The sequence below is a fragment of the Monodelphis domestica genome, chromosome 3 (assembly GCF_027887165.1).
Source record: "Monodelphis domestica isolate mMonDom1 chromosome 3, mMonDom1.pri, whole genome shotgun sequence".
Classification (NCBI taxonomy): domain Eukaryota; kingdom Metazoa; phylum Chordata; class Mammalia; order Didelphimorphia; family Didelphidae; genus Monodelphis; species Monodelphis domestica.
Window position 1 is genome coordinate 74,609,491 of NC_077229.1, and position 21,702 is coordinate 74,631,192.

Consider the following 21,702-nt stretch of genomic DNA (forward strand, 5'->3'; position numbering starts at 1 on the left):
TTTAAGGATCAAATAAGAGTTATAAAGTGCTGACCATAGTGCCTTGCATGTAGTAAGCCATAACAAATGTTGTTCCCCTACCTTCCAAAAACTAAAAATTTAATCATCTCAGCAAAAACAATAAATTTTGTTCATTTTAGTTTTCATTTTTAGTAGTGGTCAGTAGGGTAAGGGAAGACTAGACATTATCTATCACCACAGAATCTCATTCACTAGGTAAAGTCACCTCTCTACAAATATTTTTGACAGGTGGTTCTCCAGCTTGAATGGTCCTCTGGTGATGGAGGGTTTACTAGTACAAAAGATCGCTCCTTCCAACTCTGGACAGTTCTAGCTTTAAGCTCTGCTTAAAAGAGCTGAGAACTCACAAGACCCAAAAGCAGTATGTTTTTTCTCATTACTTAGAGAAGAGTCTCCAAAGTTAGGCACACAAGACATGTCATAAGGATGAGGAGCCAACCAATTAGAAGATGGATCACACCTCACCCTCCAAGCTAACCAAAGGTGAGATACTTCTTTTTTTAAGTTTTTTACTTTTTTAAATTACTGGTAGAAACAATTTTTGACAATTGTTTTCTGACATTTTATGATTCAGATTCTCTTCCTGACTCCTCCCCAAGGCAGTAAATAGTTAGCATAGGTTATAACAGTGGTTTCATGCAATGCATATTTCCATATTCCCCATGTTGTGATTGAAGACATAACACACATAAATAAAAAACTCATGAAAGAGAGGGCAGCTAGGTAGCTCTGGATTGAAAGCCAGGCCTACAGATGGGAAATCCCGGGTTCAAATGTGGCCTCAGATCCTTCCTAGCTGTGTCACTTAAACAAGTCACTTAAACCCCATTGCCTAGCCTTTACTATTCTGTCTTGGAACCAATACTAGGTATTGATTCTAAGATGGAAATTAGGGTTAAAAAAAAAACAACTCATGAAGGAAATAAAGTGAAGAAGGACATACTTGATCTACAATCAGATTCCAAGCCTATGGATAGAGGGTTTGGGTTTTTTTTTTTTTATCATAAGTCCCTTATGGTTATCTTGGAACATTGTTTTGCTGATAACAGTTTAGTCCTTCACAGTTGATCACTGTACAGTATTTCTGTTATGTACTGTTCTGATTCTGCTCACTTCACTTTACATCAGTTCATATAAGTCTTTCCAGGTTTTTCTCAACTCATTCTGTTCATTTCTTATGGCACAGCTGTTTTCTATTACAACCATATTACAACCATAAGCTTCATCACCTTTTTATCATTCAGCACTTCCTGATTGGACCAGAACCTGGAGGAGCTAAATCAGGAAGCACTGAATGATAAAAAGGTGATGAAGCTTTGTACAAACAAAACCAGTACAACCAAAATTAGAAGAAAAACAACAAACTGGGGAAAAATTTTTGTAACAAAACTCTGACAAAGGTTTACTGTCTCAAATATGCAAAGAACTAAGTCAAATTTCTAAGAAATCTAATCATTCTTGTAAACCTTAAAATTTCTTAGACTTATAAATGTTGGAAATTTCACCATTGGGAAATTTCATACTTGAAAAATTTCCTATTGATAGTGGGAACTCTATTGGAATGTGAACCCCATTGGCATGGGAGGTTCCTCCTCCCTTCTTAAGATTACTTTAGGACAGAAACCTTTTGCTGAACAATGGAAAGGGCTTTGACCTATGCTTAAGCATAGAACAGGAATTTCTTTGAGTCATGATTGATTTTAGAATTGATACAATAGAGATACTTGGAATGACAGAACCAGGTCTTGGAAATTACAATCTCCACCCTACTCAGTCCTAACAGGATTTAGGAAGGGCTGCTGCATAGATCAAAATTTAATTATTCCAATCTCTACCCTACTTAGGGTAACAGGATTTAGGAAGGGCTGTAGCAAAGGATCAAAGATTTAATTATTTGAGAATATGACCTTCAACAGACATGTGCAAAGCCACAGACCTCTGGGTGGTCCTGGGTTAAGCTAGAGCCACCATTGGCACAGGGAAGACATGGACAGTGATTGGTAGATGTGAGAACTGAGGGGAGGGAACTTGGATGGTTTGCTTAAAGAGAGAGGGGTCTGAGGACTGAGGGGTGGTTGGTTGGAGAGTTTTGGCTCTGAGTGGTTGGAGAGGTGCTCTGAGAAGCTTGCTCTGAAGGAAGCTGGAGGTGGAGGCCCCTGAGACTGTTTCTCCATTTTTGGTCACGTGAGTAATAGGGACTGATCTCCTTTCTTTGCCCCAGCTATCTAAGGGCTTGGGCCTTTTGGCCCAGCCTAAACAGAAGGGGTATTTAAGCCCTATTCCCTTCTCTCCCCTTTCTCTCTCCCTCTCTCTCTCTCTCTCTCTCCCCTTTCTCTCTCCCTCTCTCTCTCTCTATCTCTAATACCTTTCTTCAACCTGTTTGTAATTAAACTCCATAAAAGGTTGACTGCTGACTTGAAGTTTCATTTAGGAATTACATAGCTGAATTCCTTGGCGACCTTAAATTAATATATATCAGTCTTTTAAAGTGATTTCCTTGTCACATTCTCCAGTTGACAAATGGTCAAGGGATATGAATAGGCAGTTTTCAGATGAAGAAGTCAAAACTATCAACAATCTTATGAAAAAATGTTCTAAATCCCTCCTGATTAGAGAAATGCAAATCAAAACAACTCTTGAGGTACCACCTCACACCTAGCAGACTGGCCAATATGACAGTATAGGAAAATAATCAATGTTGGAGGGAATGTGGCAAAATTGGGACACTAATGCATTGCTGGTAAAGATGAAGTGATCCAACCATTTTGGAAGGCAATTTGGAATTATACCCAAGGGGCTTTAAAAGAGTGCATGCTCTTTGATCCAGCAATACCACTGCTAGATTTGTACTCCAAAAAAATAAGAAAAATGGGAAAGGATCTGTTTATACAAAAGTATTTACATTGTGATTTTTGTGGTGGCAAAAAATTGGAAAATGAGGGGTTGATAAGCAAGATGATTTCAGGAAAAGCTGAAAAGATCTGCAGGAACTGATACAGAGCAAAATAAACAACTGGGAGAAAATTGTATACAGTAACAGCAATATTGGACAATGATTATCTGTGACAACTCTGGCTACTCTGGATAATGCAATGTTCTGGGACAATCCCCTAATGCTGACATTCCATGTTCTAAGGGCTCCTTAAAGGACTCTTGATTTAGAGCTGGATGGAATCTAATCTAGGAAACCATCAAATCCAACTCGTTCTTCATTTTACAGAGGAAGTGGCTATGGTAGAGAGGTTAAATGACAAACCTAGGGTCACACAGATAGTAAGGGTCTGAGATAAGATTCAAACTCATTCTTCCTGACTCCAGGTCCAGCTCTATCCACTATGTCAGTATTGGCATCCTGTGCCCTAAGGGCCCTCCCAGCTCTGACACTGTTCTAGGAGCATTCCCAGTTCTGACATTGTGTTCCAAGATTCCTCCCAGCTTTGACATTCTGTGTCCTAAGGGTTCCCCCAGCTCTGACATTTTCTGTTTTTTTATTTATTATTTTTTAAAAATATTTTTCCATGTTTACATGATTCATTTCTTTCCCTCCCCTCTTCCTTCCCCCTCCCAGAGCTGACAAGCAATTCCACTGACCTGACATTCTCTGTTTTAAGGGTCCTCCCAGCTCTGACATTCTCTGTTCTAAGCTCCCTCCCAGCTCTGATATTCTCTGCTCTAAGCTCCCTCCTAGCTCTGACATTCTCTGTTCTAAGCTCCCTCCCAGCTCTGACATTCTCTGTTTTAAGGGTCCTCCCAGCTCTGACATTCTCTGTTCTAAGCTCCCTCCCAGCTCTGATATTCTCTGCTCTAAGCTCCCTCCTAGCTCTGACATTCTCTGTTCTAAGCTCCCTCCCAGCTCTGACATTCTCTGTTTTAAGGGTCCTCCCAGCTCTGACATTCTCTGTTCTAAGCTCCCTCCCAGCTCTGATATTCTCTGCTCTAAGCTCCCTCCTAGCTCTGACATTCTCTGTTCTAAGGGTCCTCCCAGCTCTAACATCCTCTGCTCTAAGGGTCTTCTAGCCCTGACCTTCTATGTCCTAAGGACCACCCCAACTCTGATATTTTATGGATTGTCTGATATTTTATGGAATGGCTTATGAAAAGTAGGAAAAAGTAAGATGACAAAGGGAGGAACCTCCCAACCCTTTCTCAGAAAAGAGAAGCTTTTCAAGAAGGATTTATTTCAGAGGCTGCAGGAAGGGAACATGAGATACTGAGGCCCATTCCCAGCATCTCCCCTGCTCCTACCTACACCATGGCAGGCACACTAGGGTCTTGCTCAGCCAGGATCTATTTTGGATGATGGAAATCAAACCCAGGCTTTGGCAGGAATAGACCAATTGGGCCAAAGGAGAAAGAGAAGGCAGCAGAGCTGCTCCTGACCTTTCCCTTAGTTGGCAGCCACTCTGAGAACCTCACCGAGCCCTGCCAGAGACCTGCTTTCCTGCAGAAGCCTTCCTTAGAAAGGTATGGCAGCCTCCTTTCGTAGTGTGAGTAAGATCTGGCCTAAATCATTGCATTTGGCTAAGTCTTGGTTGCCTCATCTAGGAAACCCAAGTATAAAGTGCTTAATAAACTTGTCAGTTATAAAGTTTGGTGTAAATTCCAAGGTTTATATGTAGCCAAAGCTTATACATAGAGCTAGATGGAGCCCTAAAGATCTAGTCCAGGCTTTCTTATGCTGGGATCTATAGGGTCTGGCAGATATGGGGGGGGAGAAGGGGGGTCTTATGAACTTTGATGGAAAAAAAATTAAATCTTTATGTTGCCAACTGAAAATTAGCACTTTTCTTTCTTTTTTATCTTGGTATCAATTCTAAGAAAGCAGCAAGGGCAAGGCAGTCAGGGTTAAGTGACTTGCTCAAAATCACAAAGCTAGAAAGTGCCTGAATCTAGATTTGAACACAGATCCCCCAGGCCTGGTACTCTATCCACTGAGCTACCTAGCTGTCCCAGCACTTCTTGATACCATAAATTTTTTTTTAAAGCCATACTGTTCTGAAAAGGGTCCATAGGCTTTACCAGGCTGCCAAAAGGAACACACAACAAAAGTGATGAATCCCTTGATATAGTCCAACTCCATTTCAAAGATGAAGAAACTGAGTCTCAGAGCAAGTAACTTTTCCAAGGTCACAAAGACTGTGAATGAGTAATAGTTTTGGGGCCAGAACCTATGTCTCCTTAATCCAAATCTTCACTAGGCCTAACTACTTCTTTCCCCCTACACCCCTTGAGCAATTCATTTTGCCAAATCTAAACATTGACTGAGTACCTGAGATACTCTGCCAGGTCTTCCAAGGTGAAGGTCTGAATTCAACTTCTGTACTATCAGAGGGAAGAAAAAAATGGAATGGATGATCAAGCCTTAGGAATGTGAATAGTTAACAATCCTAACAGTTTTGCCCACAGATGAGATCCAGGTCACATGAGGTGAGTAGGATACTGAAGCACCCAGAGAGTGTGCCAAGGTTGTCTGAGCTACATTTGAGTTCCTTCCCTGGAGGTAAGAAAGGAGGGGAGTCAGAGTGAAGAGTGACAGGACTTTTGTTTGGGCTCTTAAGCAAAACATGAAGCTAGGTGTTAGAGGAGAAAGAAAATTTTGGTCAAACATATTTCCTCCCCTTATAGAACTCACATTCTAGTAAGGAAAAACACCATGTGTAACAAATAAACAGTAATACATGTCAATGCACTAGAGGTGCAAATAAAGCTCTATACTGAAGAAAAAAACATTAACATTGTACCTTCTGTTCTTGGCACAAGTCTGCCACAGATGATTTTTATTAATTCATCATTCTATTCTCAAGCACTGACACGAGAGAGAGGTGTCTAAAATGACAGTTCCTTCATTTCATTAGACACATCTTTACCATATTTTAAAGTTACCATCTGTAAAGTTACTGAACAAGGCAAGGTTCATAATATGATAAAAACAGTTATAGTTTAGGGTTAGCAATTTTACTTCCTCTAACAAAACAAAAGACATTAAATTTTGGAAATGTCCTAGGACAACCATTCTAAAACCATTAAATCTCCATCTGGCCACTGCCCACCTGGGTAATTATACCCCTCAGGTCTCTAGAGATATCCTTAGAGGGCAATGGGGTAGCTTTCTCTTGTGCCATTGGCTTGAGCCCCCACTGGTACGCTTCTCCCAAAAAATTGTCTGTTGTACATCAATTAGTCAGTCTTATGTAGCTTTTAGAAAAGGCAATACTTACTAAGGCAGTACAAATAAGAGCTAATTTCAAACATGAGCTAAAGGTCTGTGACAGTTTCCCACAGGACATACAGAATTGAGGGGAAAGGGGGCCTAATCTTACAAAGCACATGTAGCAAAAACATAACTCACCATTCCTGGTAGCTAGAAATCTTTTCCTTCTATCCATGGAGTGTCCCTTTGCTCTCTTTGCTCAGCTCCTTGTTTATCAGTGACTCCAATGCATCCTTGACACCAGAAGATGTAGATGTCCCTGCCAATCATCCTGGGGTGATGTTTTGGCCATCAGTGAGTAGAGGGGAGGACCAATATCTGCTGAACCCTTGAAGCAAAAGTCCTACTCCTGTTGAAAGAGGCAGGGAAGGATATCTGGCCTCAGTCTCAGCCTCTCCTTCCTCCTTAGGCAATTTCTGAAAGAACTCCACACCCTGATTTCTGGAATTGCTTCCCTTCTCAACTCATTTGATAATTTATTGATGATCTTTGGGCCTAATTGAAAAGGATTCCTGTTTTTTTTTTTTTAAACCCTTACCCTCTGTCTTAGAATAAGACAGAAAAGGAGTAAGGCCTAGGCAACTGGGGTTAAGTGATTTTCCCAGGATCACACAACTAGGAAGTATCTGAGGCCACACTTGAACCCAGAACCTCCCAACTCCAGGCCTGCTGCCCTACCCCTGCCATGGAGCTATCCCCCTGAATATGAATCTTGTGCAAAGTCATTCTAGTAGGAAGACCTTTGCACACTTAATCTAGGGTCTTCTGATTGACGCCTATTCTCACCTAGATGTTATTAAAGTTAATCCTGGGCAAGTAATTTAACTCCCATTGCCTAGTCTTTATAAGTCTTCCACCTTAAAATTAATATGGAAGATATGGGTTTGAAAAAAAATATGGGGTGAGGTGGTTTCAAACTCTGGGTTCTAATCCTTCTTGTGGATCAATCTGGTGAACCTAGTTCAGGTCACTTCTTTAATTACTTCAGGAAGGACTCCTTCCTACCCTTCAGCTATTACAACTGATAAGTATTTCTTTCAAAGGCTTCCAACTAGTCTCTTAATGTTAATCTCTTCCCTCAGTTGACTATCTCCCATTTATTTTGTCTATATTGTTTCTACTGAAGGATTTCAGTTATAAGGAATCATGAAGATATTAAAGATCTACTCAAAAGCTGACTAATGAGCAAAGGGTTCATGTACCAGACTTATGGATATGTTTCTAATATTTCACATGATTGATTCCTGAATCCTTAAATTGGAGACTTAAATTTTGTGGAACTTAAAATTAAACCTCTACTATTATCTGCAGTCTGAAAGGCTATGTAATGTCAAAGACCTAAAATTAACATCTGAGTAAATTTGGGACAGTGTTCTGGGAGGAAGAAGGTTTGATCAAAGTCAGGAAGCACCTTCAAAGGAGCTTCTTTCCTGGGCACCCTGCTGTACAATTGTGTTGCTATCCATTCCTTTATCTGGTAATTGGTTGTCAATACTATGGTAATACTTTTGTTGTTTTACTTGTTTGATTGACATCCTGCAAACCCCCAATCCTTGAATCCTTTAATAAAACAGTGCAGGGTGGTCAGGGAGCTCTTGGATTCTCTGAGTGCTGACCTGCTGACAATGACACTGAAGTTCTTTCTCTGTTCCTTGTCTCATTGCTCCTTCTATGTACCATTCTTCTAGTCCTTAATCTTTACCCACTACCTTCCCAGTCTTTAGCTTCCCTCCACAGGTGATTAAACCCACACAAGAATTTTATGTAGGGGCTGGGACTCCACATCTGCATTCTTGCTGGTATGTTATCTCCCCCCTTAATACTATCCCCTAAAGGCAGGGACTCTTTGGGGTTTTGTTTTTGTTTTTGTTTTTGTTTTTTGCCCTTTTTTGAATCCTCAAGCCTTAGACTAGTGTTTGGTACATAGTATTTATTGAATGTCTGCTTAGGATACCTTAAATTTTTTTTTTTAATTTATAAAAGGAGAGAAACACAGGAACTCATCAGCTTCCAGAGGACATAGAATTCTCATAGATTTAGAGGTAGGCAGTATCTCAGGCAGAATCTAATCTGAACCCCTCATTTTACCAAGAAGGACACTGAGGCACAGGTGAGGTTTAGTGACCAGCTCAAAGTCACATGAGGAGTAAGTAGCAAAGCTGGTTCCTGAACATGAGTTGTCAACATGTGCTCCAAATCTGGCTATCCTTCCACTAAACCATATTGCATGTAGGTACAACAGCATGCACTCAGGAAATAGAGAGTCTTCCCAAGTAGCTTGAATGTACAGATTCTGTGAAAGGGAAGAAGATGGCGTAAGGCTGGAAAGGTTGAGTATCACTAAGTTATGGAGGCCCTTGATCCATTAATTTTCTCAGGAATATTTTATTATATTTCCCTCCCCAATTACATGTAGAGATAATTTTTAACATTTGTTTTCTCACATTTTGCAAACCAAATTCTCTCCCTTCCTCCTTTTCCTCCCTTCTCTAGATAATTTATAATCTATAATCTGATATAGGCAGTAAATGTGCTATCATGTAATATATATTTCCATATTCATCCTGTTGTGAAAGAAGACACAAATTGTACATACAAAAAAGAAATCATGAAGGAAATAAAGTGAGAAATGGCATGCTTCAGTTTGCATTCAGACTCCATCAGGTCCTTCTATGGTTGGGTAGCATTTTTCATCATGGGTCCCTTGGAGCTATCTTTTTAATCCCCATTTTTCAAGGAAGGTAACAGGGAGCCATTGAATTTTTGTACAGAATGGTGATATGACTCGATACATTTATAAGAAATATTATTCTGTTCTGTTTTCTTTCTTTTTTTCCTAGCCTTGGTGATACTTTTGAAATACATGAAATCAGTATTAATTTTCTGTAGTCCTAGCTGCAAATGGGTAAAATGCTGTATTGCTGCTATTGTCCTACAGGCTTGTGGGACAGAGGTCACTTTAATGGAGCCTTGCTAGGATTCAAAAACCTGTTACAGGTTTTTATTTTTTGCTCAGAATTTTATACAAGAATTTTATTTTGTTTTTTTTTTTATCATTTCTGTACTTCTTATTTTTATACAGAATTTAATTTTTGTCTTTTATTTTGGGACTTTTTTGTGGGTGGTTGGTTTTTGTTTTTTCTTTTGATAATTGTTTCATGTACCTCATAACTCAGTCATGTATGTGGGTATGATTCTGGTGTTGATCGGCGCCCTCCTCAGGGAGGATTGTGTGTTTATCCTAAAATGCAAGATTTGAAATTTTTGGAGAAATTTCAGGAAGGGAAACTTGCCAACATCCTGAATCAGGAGAGCAGATTCTTTTGGAGAGGGTGCTGTGAAGATGCCTGGGGAAGCCACACACTCCATCAAGGGATTCAGGATGAACTTTGGGATATAATGAACTGAATTGAAGGGGGTTGAACATACTTATTCTAAATGTAAACTCTTATGCCAAAGGGGACTGCCCCCTAATTGGTATTTTGTCAATGCGTCTATCAATCAGTTTTTGTATTTTACTCTCATCTCTAACTATTGTAACTTCCTTTTAGAAAAACGCAATATTATATGTACTTTTAGTTAGAAGGTATTTAGAGTTTAAGATAGTTATATTTAAATGATCCATTGGGGAGACCGGTCTCCCAAAGGATCACAGGGAAGATTATGTCAAGGAAGTTCATACCCTCCCCCTCCTGGATTGCTGACCTGGTTCGTCAACATTCTTAAAATGCCAGTACAGTGTCTTTGAATGTCAATAAAAGAAGGGGCAAAGCCTGACCTGGGCTTTTAAATGAACATGGAGAGAGAGCAGGCAGATAAGAGGAAAAGAGGAAGGGACTGGCAGGTCAGGCAACACGTGGTCAGGTTACTTAGAGGAATGATTGTCTACCCTTTCTAATAAACTTTATAAAATATATATCTGGGTAGAAATATTATTTCAATTCTTACACTGTCATGCTATTTCCAAAAGGAATGATAGTATTTCTTTGATTACTGTGCCCAGAGGAAGAGGAGGAAGTGATTAAGGGAGGGATAGAAGAAGAGAGCATTTGCTCAATGGTAGGTCAAAGTACAAAACACTTGAGCAGACCTGGCAAATGGCTGGACTGGATGTGATAAATTGTCTGGGGACTGCTAGGTATAGTAAGAAGTTGATTTTGTACCCAAATGATCAGATGGGAATCACCCCTTTGGGGGGCAGAAGGAGGCAGAAGAGGTAGGGGGAAAACTAGGAGTGTTGTGTCTTGGAAGCAAAAGGAGAGAAAAATATAAAGAGGCAGTAAAGTATTAGATTCAATCTAGTTTCAGTCCTTCATTTTATAAAAAGGAAACTATCTTAAGTGTTAGGGGAAAAGTTTTTTCAGGGTTACAACCAAGCCAGGAAGTCAAGAAATCAACAAACAGCTAAGTGTGAAGATAAGGGGAAATGGGGAGATAACAGGAGAGATGTTGGGAAACAGAAAGGAAAAGACTTGGCAACAGCTTGGATATGGGGGTTGAGTGCAAGTGAAGAGTTGAGGATGATACCCAAGTTGTAAGCCTGAATGGTTTCTTGTCCTGCTACTCAATAGCAGTAGGTGAGTTGGGAAAAGGGAACGTTTGGTGATAAATACAATGGGTTCTGATGGCCCACCAAGAAAATCATCTCCAAACCATTGTGGACAGGTTCTCCACCGCAACAAAACTGTTTGGCCTGACTATCAGCCTCAGCAAAACAGAGGTGCTGTTCCAACCTGCACCAGGGAGACCAACTAACCAGCCGTGCATTATAATAGACGGCACGCAGCTTTCTAATGTCAACACTTTCAAGTACCTGGGCAGCATCATCACCAACGATGGGTCCCTAGACCACGAGATCAATGCCAGGATCCAAAAGGCCAGCCAGGCACTCGGGTGGCTGTGCTGCAAAGTCCTCCAACACAGCGGTGTAAGCACTGCGACGAAACTCAAAGTGTACAACGCAGTGGTCCTCAGCTCGCTCCTGTACGGCTGTGAGACATGGACACTGTACTGAAAGCACATGAAACAGCTGGAGCAATTCCACCAACGCTCCCTCCGGTCAATCATGAGGATCCGATGGCAGGACCGAATCACCAACCAGGAAGTCCTCGACAGAGCCAACTCCACCAGCATCGAAGTCCTGGTCCTCAGAACCCAGCTACGATGGTCTGGACACGTCATCCGCATGGACCCACAGCGAATACCAAGACAGGTATTCTATGGTGAACTGTCAGCTGGACTCAGGAAACAAGGCCGACCAAAGAAAAGATTCAAGGATCAGCTAAAGTCCAACTTGAAGTGGGCTGGCATTACACCAAAGCAACTAGGACTCGCTGCCTCTGACAGAAGCAGCTGGCGAACCCACATTCACCATGCTGCCACCACCTTTGAAGATGAGCGACGTCGATGTCTTGCCACTGCGTGTCAACGCCGGCACCAGGCCACAACTGCACCTCCCGTAACAACGAGCATCCCATGCCCCATGTGCCACAAACTGTGCGCCTCAGCCTTTGGACTTCAAAGCCACATGAGGGTACACCAATAGATGATGATGCACAAAGACAATTGTCATTCTCGGATACCGAGAGACTACTACTATCTGGGTAGGGCCTGTTGACTTTGAGGTGTCTGTGGGATATCCAGTTCAAGATGTCCACTAGGCAGCCAGAGATGAAAGAGAGAAAAGTCAGGAGAGGGGTCAGGGCTGGACAAACAGACTGGAGAATCATCTGTATAGTGATGATCACTGAGCCAATGGAAGCTGATGAGATCATGGAGAGACAGAATAAAGGAGATGAGAAAGGGCCCAGGATGGAGACTTGGGGGTACTCCTGGTTAGTGGACATGATCTGCAAGAAGATTTAACAGAAAAGACTGAGGATAGGTCAGACATGTGGTAAGAAAACCAGGAATGCAGCTGTGAACTTAGGAAGAGAGTAAAGAATATAGAGGCTGGCTGATTGGAGGTCAACAAGTAGAGGGAAGGTGTAAGTGGCCAGACTTTCAAAGTGAGGGTCTGCCTTGGCCTGACAGATTGGTAAATGAGGAAATGGGCCATCAAACAGTTGGCTTTCTTGCTGTAATGAAAAAAGCCACCTGCTTTACTGGAGTCTCAGAGAGACCAAATGTAAAGTGGGGCTGGTTAGAGTCCTGTCTGCATGCAGGGACACCTGTAAACCCCTGATAACTCAGTATATCTCACTGAAATATCTCCGATTTTGTCATGTGAGTGACACATCTAAGATTTCTTAGACCAGATTTAAGCTCACCTGGGCCTCAGAGGTCTTCTAGTTCAACCCCCTGATTTTACTGAGGAGGAAACTGAAGCCCAGAGAAATAAATGGTTTTCAGGGCACACAGGGAGAAGAGTGGCAGATGCAGAGGAACTGTTTGAAGCAAATAGAGGGGTGTACAAAAATTCTTCCTGGAAATGTAAGTCTTTAGGAACACTTGGTCAAGGGAACCTGCATTTATTAAACACCCACTATGCGCCTGGCACTATTAAGCCAAGAGCTTTATTAATTTTATCGTTTGATCCTCACAACAACCCTAGAAAGTAGATGCACTATTATTATTCTCATTTTTATAGATAGGGAAACTGAGGCAGACAGCAGTGCAGTAACTTGCCCAGGATCACCCACCTACTGTGTCCGAGGCAGAATTTGAATTCAAGTCTTACGGATTCCAAGACAACTACTCTAAGCACCAGTGCATTCTGTTTCTTACTCGCATATCTCCTAGTTACTTATCTGTGTCCACGTAGTGTGTAGTCCCCTGTAGAATGGAGGCACTTGGGAGGCCGCAATCCAGAACCTGGTTCGATATATGAACCGAAACAAGTCCGCTCTCCTTTGGAGAAGAGAGAGAGACGACCCCAGTCCTGAGCGAAGAACACCCAGAGAACGTCAAGCACCTGCACACGTGCGCCGCCCAGTACTAGCTACAGGACCCACTAACCTTTTCCCCACTACCCCGGGGCAGCTTGGATAGTAGCCCCTCCCACATTACGGCGATTGGTCAACGGTCCGTTGCCGACCGCGTTTTTCTCACCAATTACCGCTCTCTTCTCTTGTGCCCACCCCCGCAAGCTAGAAGCTGCTGTCTCGAGCCCCACCTCGCCACCCCGCCCCGCGGATGCGACTTTCTCATTGGTTCATGGGTGGATTCGGCTGGAAAAGCCAACAAATAGGAACGCCAGGCGGCGCGGGGAGGGCCCCCCTCCTTCCACCACCGCCCCCGGCGCAGGGTGCGTGAGGCGGGGCCGGGCTGGATGGCTGTGGCGGCTGGTCCCGGCCAGTGAGGCGGAGGGAGCGACGGGCGCCCTGAGGCGGGTGACAGGCCCAGCAGAGTCGAGGGGGTAGCGGGAGCGGCGGCCGCGGGGTGAGTGTGAGGGGATGGGACCGGCCTTAGGCGGGAGGTGGGAGCTGCGGCGTCTCCTCTCCTCTCTCTTCCGACCCCGAGGCAGGTGGCCCGTGGCGTGTCCTCCCTGACAGCCGGGGCTCGCTCCCCCTTCTGCACGTTCTTGCGGCGCCCCGTTCACCCTCCTCCCTCGAGCCAGTCCGGGGACGGCCTGTCAATGCCCAAAGACCACTGAGCGTCCCGCCTCCTCCCTCGCCCCACCCCCAAATAATTAAGTGTAAACAGACGTCTTCGCCTTCCGCCCCCAAACGTAGGTCTCTTACCCCTCACGCTCCCCCCTTCTGATGTTGCTTCTTCCTACTGTCCTCCATCAAATTCGGGTCCTTTCCCAGACATCCAGAACTGTGGCCAGAACTCCGCCCTCCAATCTGACTCAACCGCTCCCCCTCTCCCCCCCAAACTTCTAGATCTTTAGCCCCTCACAGGCTCCCTTAGTATCTTGATTGTTACTACTCATTTACCACTATTTGTTTTCTCTCCCTAACCTCAAACATCTCAAATCCTATTGGGAAGGGAGGGGAAGTGAAGGGAAGAAGTATTTATTAAGCACCTATTCTATGCCTGGCACTGTACTAAACGCGCAGGTACCTCCTCCCACCTTACTCCACTGCCAAAAATGTCCTGGAACACTCCACCCCTCCCCTTTCTTCCTTCATTTTTTACCCCTTGTGTCCCCCACCCCCTTACATGCACACACATTGCCATTCATTCTGTAGAAGAGATGGGGCAAAACTGCTAACGGCAACTGATAAAATGCTAGGGTGAGCGTCAGAGAAAAACTGCACAAGATAGCGGGGAACTGAGGGTGGCATGGGATGGGGGAAGAGGTGGTTTCACTGCTGCTGACCGCTGTTAGTACTGACTGGATTTGAATTTGAATATGGACTGCACTTCATTGTCGAGACTTAGGTAGATAGGTGAGGGCACTTGTATCCTCAGCCTTGATTATTCAACTGTTCTCCCGCTCCAAGCTTTGAGTTTGTGGTCCTTGGACCTGGGAAGCTAGAAGGAGAAAAGAAATCTCCTGATTGAGAGCTAATGTTTCAGCTACTTAGCCCCAATAGGTAATAGTGTAATCAGCTGTGTTTCTCTAGCTAGCAGTTTTTTCCCCTTTGACTTTTTTTCTCTTTCAGACTACCTTTAAACTTAAAGGTACATAACACTTAGAGCTCAGCAACATTTATTGAAATACTTTTTTTTTTAAGCCAGAAGCTATCACATTTAGTTTTCAATAGGATGAAAGAAAACCCTTTTAACTTTCCTTTATCTCTTACTGGCAATAATGTGGTGTAAGAATATTCCATTAGAACCTGTCACTGGCTTTTCTGTCCTGCTGTATGTCAGGGTCACCTTGAAATGTTTTTCCCCCAGGCTTTTGATTTAGCCTTCAAATTTATTGGAGGATCCAGTTATTGAACATCAGCTCTTTCTTCAGCTCATTTACTGAGCTATACTTGTGAAGATTTGACTGAACACCTTTTGCTGAATTCTTTTAATTTAAGGTAGTGGAAGAAGTACTGGACCAGAAATTAGGAAATTTCCTTTGTGCCCCCAAAGAAAGTCTTAGTTTCCCCTTATAGAAAATTGTGGTGGTATTGTTTGTCTTAACTACCTCACCAAGTTATTCTGAGGACCAAAAGAAGTTTAGAGATAGGCATTTTGAAAAGTGAAGTCTTAGAGGTCTTAGAGATAAAATTCTTTTATCACATTCAGAATTAAGTAAATTGTGTTGATAACTAGCTAGACTACATTTACTGTTTCAAGGTAAAAGAGGCCTGAGCTCAAATTCTAGATCTACTACTTATTACCTGTGTCACATTGGCAAGTCATTAACCTCTTCAGCTCTAAATTTGGTTGGATCCTTGTGTGATTTAGTTTGAGACTTGAGAGATCATCTAGTCTAAGTCCTTCATTTTCTGTTGAAGAAACTGAGCCCCAGAGGCTGTGATTTGCCCAAGTACATCTAATTCATACATAGCAGAGCAAGATTTGAATTCAGGCCTTCTGGAATCTAAACCTAAATCCATTATTCTTTCCACAGCACCTAAAGAGTAAACAGTCATCTTAAAGGCCTATTCTGTTTTCAAGTTTTACAAGGCAAAAATTACCCTTTTTTAAATTAGATTTATGATAACTCATCAACTTTGCAATTTAAGGAGTAGCCTGGTGGGTACAGAGAGGTTAAATGTTTTGCCCAGAGTCACATCTATTATGTTTTTATTTTATTTTATATTTTATTATAATGAACTTAAACACCAAATGAAATGGGAATTTCCATGTACATAACAGGGCAGAAGGGGGATTGTACATGGAAACTTTGGATCTCTATTATGTATAGCTTGTTTTTTCTTTTAAAATATACAGTAAATTCAGCATGTAACCCAAAGCTTTCCTACTTATCTGTGATTCTTTCTGGCCTTCTGTTCTCTTCTGTGCATTAAAAAATAATCACCTAGTATATTTCAGAAGTTGGAACTACATCAATGAAGAGAAAAAGGGGATTTGTCTTAAGGAACCAACGTTGATGTGCAGAGATGTGCAACCAAATTAGATTTCAAAAATATGTATACTGAAGGCAGGAGCAGATATAAGATGATGAATACAAAATCATGGCTTGGTAACTATAGAGTCAAGACCATGTAAGCTTATAACGAGTACTGGATATTGAGGAAAGTTAAGACAATAAGAATTTTTTAAAGTTATATTAAGGAAAATAAAAATTAGAGAAAGAATAGGGCCACTGCTGGGGTTAGATAGATGGATGATAACATAATAGAGAGAAGGTAGAGCTACTCAGTTATTATTTTACTTCTGTTTACTTGCCTAAGAGAATAACCTTTGAACTGGAAAGAACAGAACAAAAAATGACTAATGGGCAGATGACACTAACATAAATAAGGAGATAGGAGTAAGAGAGCACTTCATTGCCCATGATGAATTCAGGTCTCTAGTGCCAGATTAACTACATTCTTAGGTACTGAAAGACCTGGCTTCAGATTCACTGGCTTCCCAGTTCATCAACCTTTTAAACTCCCATGACCTGTTCCTCATCCACATAATCCTTTCACCTGATCTTATCAACCCAAAGTGCCCCACCTCCAAGATTCAGAAGTCTGAAATTTGTCTTCTAACAGTATCCTCATTTTCTTCCATTTCTCCCTTCGCCTCACTCCTCCTAAACCTATTTTTTTGTCCTTACCAGAGCCTCTAGTCATCTCATCTTCCTGCTTTCTCAGCCATATTTTGGCTTTCCTTTCTTCCCTTTAATATCTTGATGCTATAGGTAACCATTCCAATTTTACTTATTTCCACCTTGGAATCTTTTACTATACCCCTGTCCTGTCATTCAGTCCTTTCCAAATCCCAACCCTAAATTTCTCCACCCCACTCCAGCATCCATCTACCTTCTTTGCTTTTGTGCACATGTTGATGAATAATGTGGTAAGGAGTCATACAGACATACTGAGTGAAGTACAAATTTATCTTGCCTCAGCTCTGATCTTTCATAGCTGCACACTGCTTGCTCCTTTTACCTTTCCCTGTTTTCTCCTTGTCACTCCCCAAATTAACTGTTCTAAACTTCTTCCCTCAAGCCATTTACCATACCCTTTCTATTCTTTGGTCAGCAGAGGACCTTATATCCACCCAGACAATTGAAGCTGTCTCTTGTGGAGTCTTCTTCAGTTCTGTACCTCATATACCCTTGGCATCATCCCCAATTCACTTCTGCTTTACTCCAGTCTTGGAAAAAGAAGGTAGTATTTTCTTCTGAGGCCAGTCCTACTTGTTCCCTTAATCCTAAACCTTCCTGTTTCCTTTGGGAGCCTCCCCTTTTAATCATCCATTTTCTGTTTCTAATCTGCAATCTTTATCCTGATTTATTACCTCCTTCTTTAAAAAACATGCCCAGGACTCTATCCTTAATAAACTTTCATTTGACCCTGCCATCCTTTCAAGTCAAACTTCTGGAAAAAGCTCATTGTTTTGTTCATTGCTTCCAGGTACTTTTATCTCATTTATCAACCTTCTTCAGTCTGGTATGGGACTTTATTATTGGTTGAAACTGCTCTTTACAAGGTTACCAATGATGTCTTAATTGTTAAACCCTGTGGTATTTACTAACTCATTTTCTTTTTGACATCTCTGTATCATCTGACACTGTCAAACACCCCCTCCTATGTAATAGCTCTTTTCTGGAGTTTTGTCATTGCTCATTCTTGGCTTTCTTTTCCCGTCTGATCAATCCCATCTCCTTTAATAAATTTTTGTCTGTGTCCTCCACCCCTAACCATATTCTGTCCTATAATACACTCTTCTTTCTCCATACTCCTCAATCCCCAGGGGTTCAATAATTATTTCTATGGATATGCTTCCCAAATTCTTTGGCCCTTGATCCCATTTTTGTCCTGGTCTGAATTCCAGTCCTAAATCTCCTAGATTTCTCTACCTAATTATCACAGACATTTCAAATTCATCATGTCCAACATAAAACATAACTTTTTTCCCAAATCAACTCACATCTCCCCCCAAAAAAGTTTCATTTTTTTCTCTTAAAGACATTACTATTCTTTCTAACATTGAAATCATTAACCTTTACTCTTAGTCTTCTCATTTTTCTAGTAAGTTGCCAAGTCTTGTAGATTCTAATTCCAAAACATTTCTCACATCCCTCTAATTTGTTGTTAGTGCTCTTCCTCTACCAACATTCTTTTGTATTTACTTACCTGGACATGTAAGCTCTTCGCGGATCAAGATGATTGTGTTATTTTTACCTTAGAAGGATATATAGAGGTTACCTTATTGACTTACCTGAAGAAGAATCTTTATCACAATATCCTCAACATGAAATCATTTAACCTCTTCTCTTTTCCCCTAAGCTTGAGAACAATTTAGAAGAAAATTCTGTTTTAGGCACAAGCCTACCAGAAAATTTTTATTAATTCAGATTATTCTAATCCAGGCATTTCTTCTTAGGAAAGAAATGTCAGAGATGGAAAGAGCCGCACACCATGGGTCTGAAAAATCTTTCTTCCAAAGCCATTTTCCAGTTAACATAGCACTCTCATGCAATAGAAAAATTTCTCCAATAGGATAAAAACATAGTTACAAACTAACAAGTGAGGTTCAGCTACCAAACAGAACAATAGTCACTTAACTTTATCATACCCTTGGAGAATTATTTTCCTAATATCAGTCTTTCATAAAACTTTAATAATTTCCCTTTCTAGTTTTGTCAAAGGTGAGATACTTCTTCCAGATGATCATTACTGTAATCTTGTCAAGCTGGATCTTTCTAGGCATTCTTGTCCTCTGGTCACTGTCTTAATTGTTTCTTGGAAGAATCCTTTCCTGGGCAGTTCTGGAAAGAAGGGAACAAGATATTGCTTTGGAATGGATAGTTCAAGACTGATAATTTTTTTCTTTCAAATTAGTATAGACTTCAGATTTAGATAATTTTAAAATGCTTTCTTAATATTTTTAAGGGGGGTAGGGGTTACTAATCCCTATATAACACTATTGAGTTCAATATTTTGTGCTCTGTCAGTCCTTAATAAATATTTGTTATATGAGTAAATGAATGAATTTTCCTCAATAAATATTTGTTATATGAGTAAATGAATGAATTTTCCTCACTCCTTGCCTACTGTTGTTTAGGGTCAATCAATCATCTATTGCTTTTCCTCAGCCCAATCACTTTTTTCCACCAGTAACCTCAGAGTCACATTCTCAGTATTTTGCTGACACTACTGGATTGCCTCCAGGTCTGGAGAGTTACCTCCTCTTTATCTTTATGTAATTATTCTAATTTATTTAGAATAAAATAAATCTGCATATGAAAAATGAAATAACAAAACAAATTGACACAGAGAATCTGTATTCAATAAACACTTCATGAATAAATAAAAGTGCCTAGTTCCTAGCTTTTTTTTTTTAAACTTTACTTTCAGTCTTAGAATCAATACTGTGTATTGGTTTCAAGGCAGAAAAGTGGTCAGATTTGAACCTAAGACCTCCTATCTTTGGGCCTGGCTCTCAATCCATTGAGCTACCCAGCTGCCCCAGCCTCTAGCTTCTTGTTTCATTAATGTGGAAGTTAAGGCTTCAGGAAAAAGGCATGTGTCAAAAGTCAACCAAATGCCTAATTAATGGTAGACTCAAGACTAGAATCTAGGATTGCCGCTAAATTAGAAAGATCAGGAGCCATCAATGGTAGAGGAATGACAGAATCAGATTGTGTAGAATGTATTAAAGGGGGAGGGACTGACATATGGGAGTCACATTAGGAAATGATTGCAGTGACAACTAATATTTACATAGCACTTCAAAGGTTACCAAGCACCTTACAGATATGGTCTTATAATAACCCTGTCAGGTAATAAAAGTATTATCTCCAATTTACAGATGAGGAACTCGAGGCTCATAGAGATTAACAGTCATTAATTTCATGGTTATACCGATCAGATGGGAGAGAAAGTAAATCTTTGTGGCCAGGACTTTCCCCACTTTGCTTTTCAAAAAGCAAATTCAAGCACTTTCTGCTATTAAGGGTCCAGACTAGGGAGATACCAGTGGCAGGTAAATAAATAAGGCAAGGATAGTTGTCAAAAAGACATGGTAGTTTTCTTATGAAAAAATAACCCATATTGGTTCATACAAGATACTTCTGGAGATTTCAAGAGTTTAGAGGCTACTTTAGCATTTATATTAGATCAGAAAGTAAATTTTAAACATTGTTTCAGCAATTGATCTGTGGCTTATTGACTAGATGATACACATGTGGAAGAGTAGTAAAAAATGAGATTGAAGTTAGTGAAAGACTTTAGATGTTAGCATGGTACACAGGGGCATAATATATACTTGTTGATTGATAAGGTTGAGGAATTTGGATATACAGGTCCCTAATTTTTTAATAGTCTCCAAATTTTTTAATTGCTTTCCCCTTTGTTAAAAAAATAAAAAATGGAAGAGGGATGGTTTTACCAAAGTCTTATGAGGGGTTCCCTATGTGGCCGGTGCTACTGTTTTCCTCTTTCACATTTGTCACAACCAAGGGTAAGGGAGGTTAATTGACTTGCATAGAGACATAAGTGTCTGAGGTGGGATTTGAACTTGTCTTCCTAACTTCAAGTCCAGTATCTTATCTAATATCTACCTAGTTGCTGCTGCTTCTATTTCTCTTCCTCCTCTTCCTCCTTTCTTAGTATCAATTTTAAGACAGAATTGTGGCAAGGGCTTGACTGTCAGGGTTAAGGAAATTGCTCAGGGTCACAGAGCTAGGAAGTGTCTGAGGACAGATTTGAATCCAGGAACTCCCAAATCCAGGCTTGATGCTTTAGCTGCCTCTCCTAGATTTTTCTAATGTATAACAATCAGTGATGTAAATAATAATTTTTCCATGCATACTCAGCCTCTGCAAATCACTCTGTTACACCAAAACATGCAAAGAAGGTAAAGTTGGGTATTCACAGCTACAAAATGATTTGGGTTATAGGATCTGAGAATGTTGGAAAGTATGTATCAGTTAGATGATAACTGTCCTAAGGGGTCAACACTGGAGGAAGAAGGGGAACTTTCACAATGAAGACCACTCCTAGACTCTAGGGAGCCATTATTGATCCATGAGTTGGGAAGTAACATAATAATTAGAATTTTGGAGCTGGTAGGGGAATTTAGGTGAAAATGTTTTACTATTATATCATTTTCGGGGGCAGCTGGGTAGCTCAGTGGATTGAGAGCCAGGCCTAGAGATGGGAGGTCCTAGGTTCAAATCTGGCCTCAGATATTTCCTAGCAGTGTGATTCTAAGGCAGAAGGTAAGGGTTTAAAAAAAAAAAGTATTATATCATTTTTGTTCACAATATATGGAAAGAGACAAAGAAAGAAGCAGAAGGCCTAAACAGAAGGCATTTGCAATAATCCTGCTTCTGAAAAAATGGAAAAGGGATTGGGGACAGGGAGGCTTGTATGAGTATTTTCAGTTAAGCCAATATAAACAATAGCAATCTATTTGTATATTTAAATTCAATGATAAGGGATAACAATATAAGAATA

At 40.9% G+C, this 21,702-nt stretch overlaps 2 protein-coding genes across 7 annotated transcripts in view; one reads left to right on the forward strand and one right to left on the reverse strand.

The window, feature by feature from the left end:
- The window catches only part of SUGP2 (SURP and G-patch domain containing 2), a 69,168-nt gene extending 55,933 nt beyond the window's left edge, over positions 1-13,235 (reverse strand). The window contains exons 1-3 of one of the 6 annotated variants that reach the window (XM_056822166.1): positions 11,046-13,235; positions 6,371-6,581; positions 5,291-5,338 (exon numbers count right to left, since the gene is read on the reverse strand). The gene's annotated coding sequence lies outside the window, so the exon portion shown is untranslated. Of the gene's footprint in view, positions 1-5,290; positions 11,013-11,045 lie in introns of those variants that run through there. The other 5 variants (XM_056822160.1, XM_056822163.1, XM_056822162.1 and 2 more) reach the window with 5 other exon arrangements.
- A 207-nt stretch (positions 13,236-13,442) lies between these two features.
- SLC25A42 (solute carrier family 25 member 42) overlaps positions 13,443-21,702 on the forward strand; it is a 94,720-nt gene continuing 86,460 nt past the window's right edge. Inside the window, exon 1 of the mRNA XM_007489269.3 lies at positions 13,443-13,612. The gene's annotated coding sequence lies outside the window, so the exon portion shown is untranslated. The remainder of the gene's footprint in view (positions 13,613-21,702) is intronic.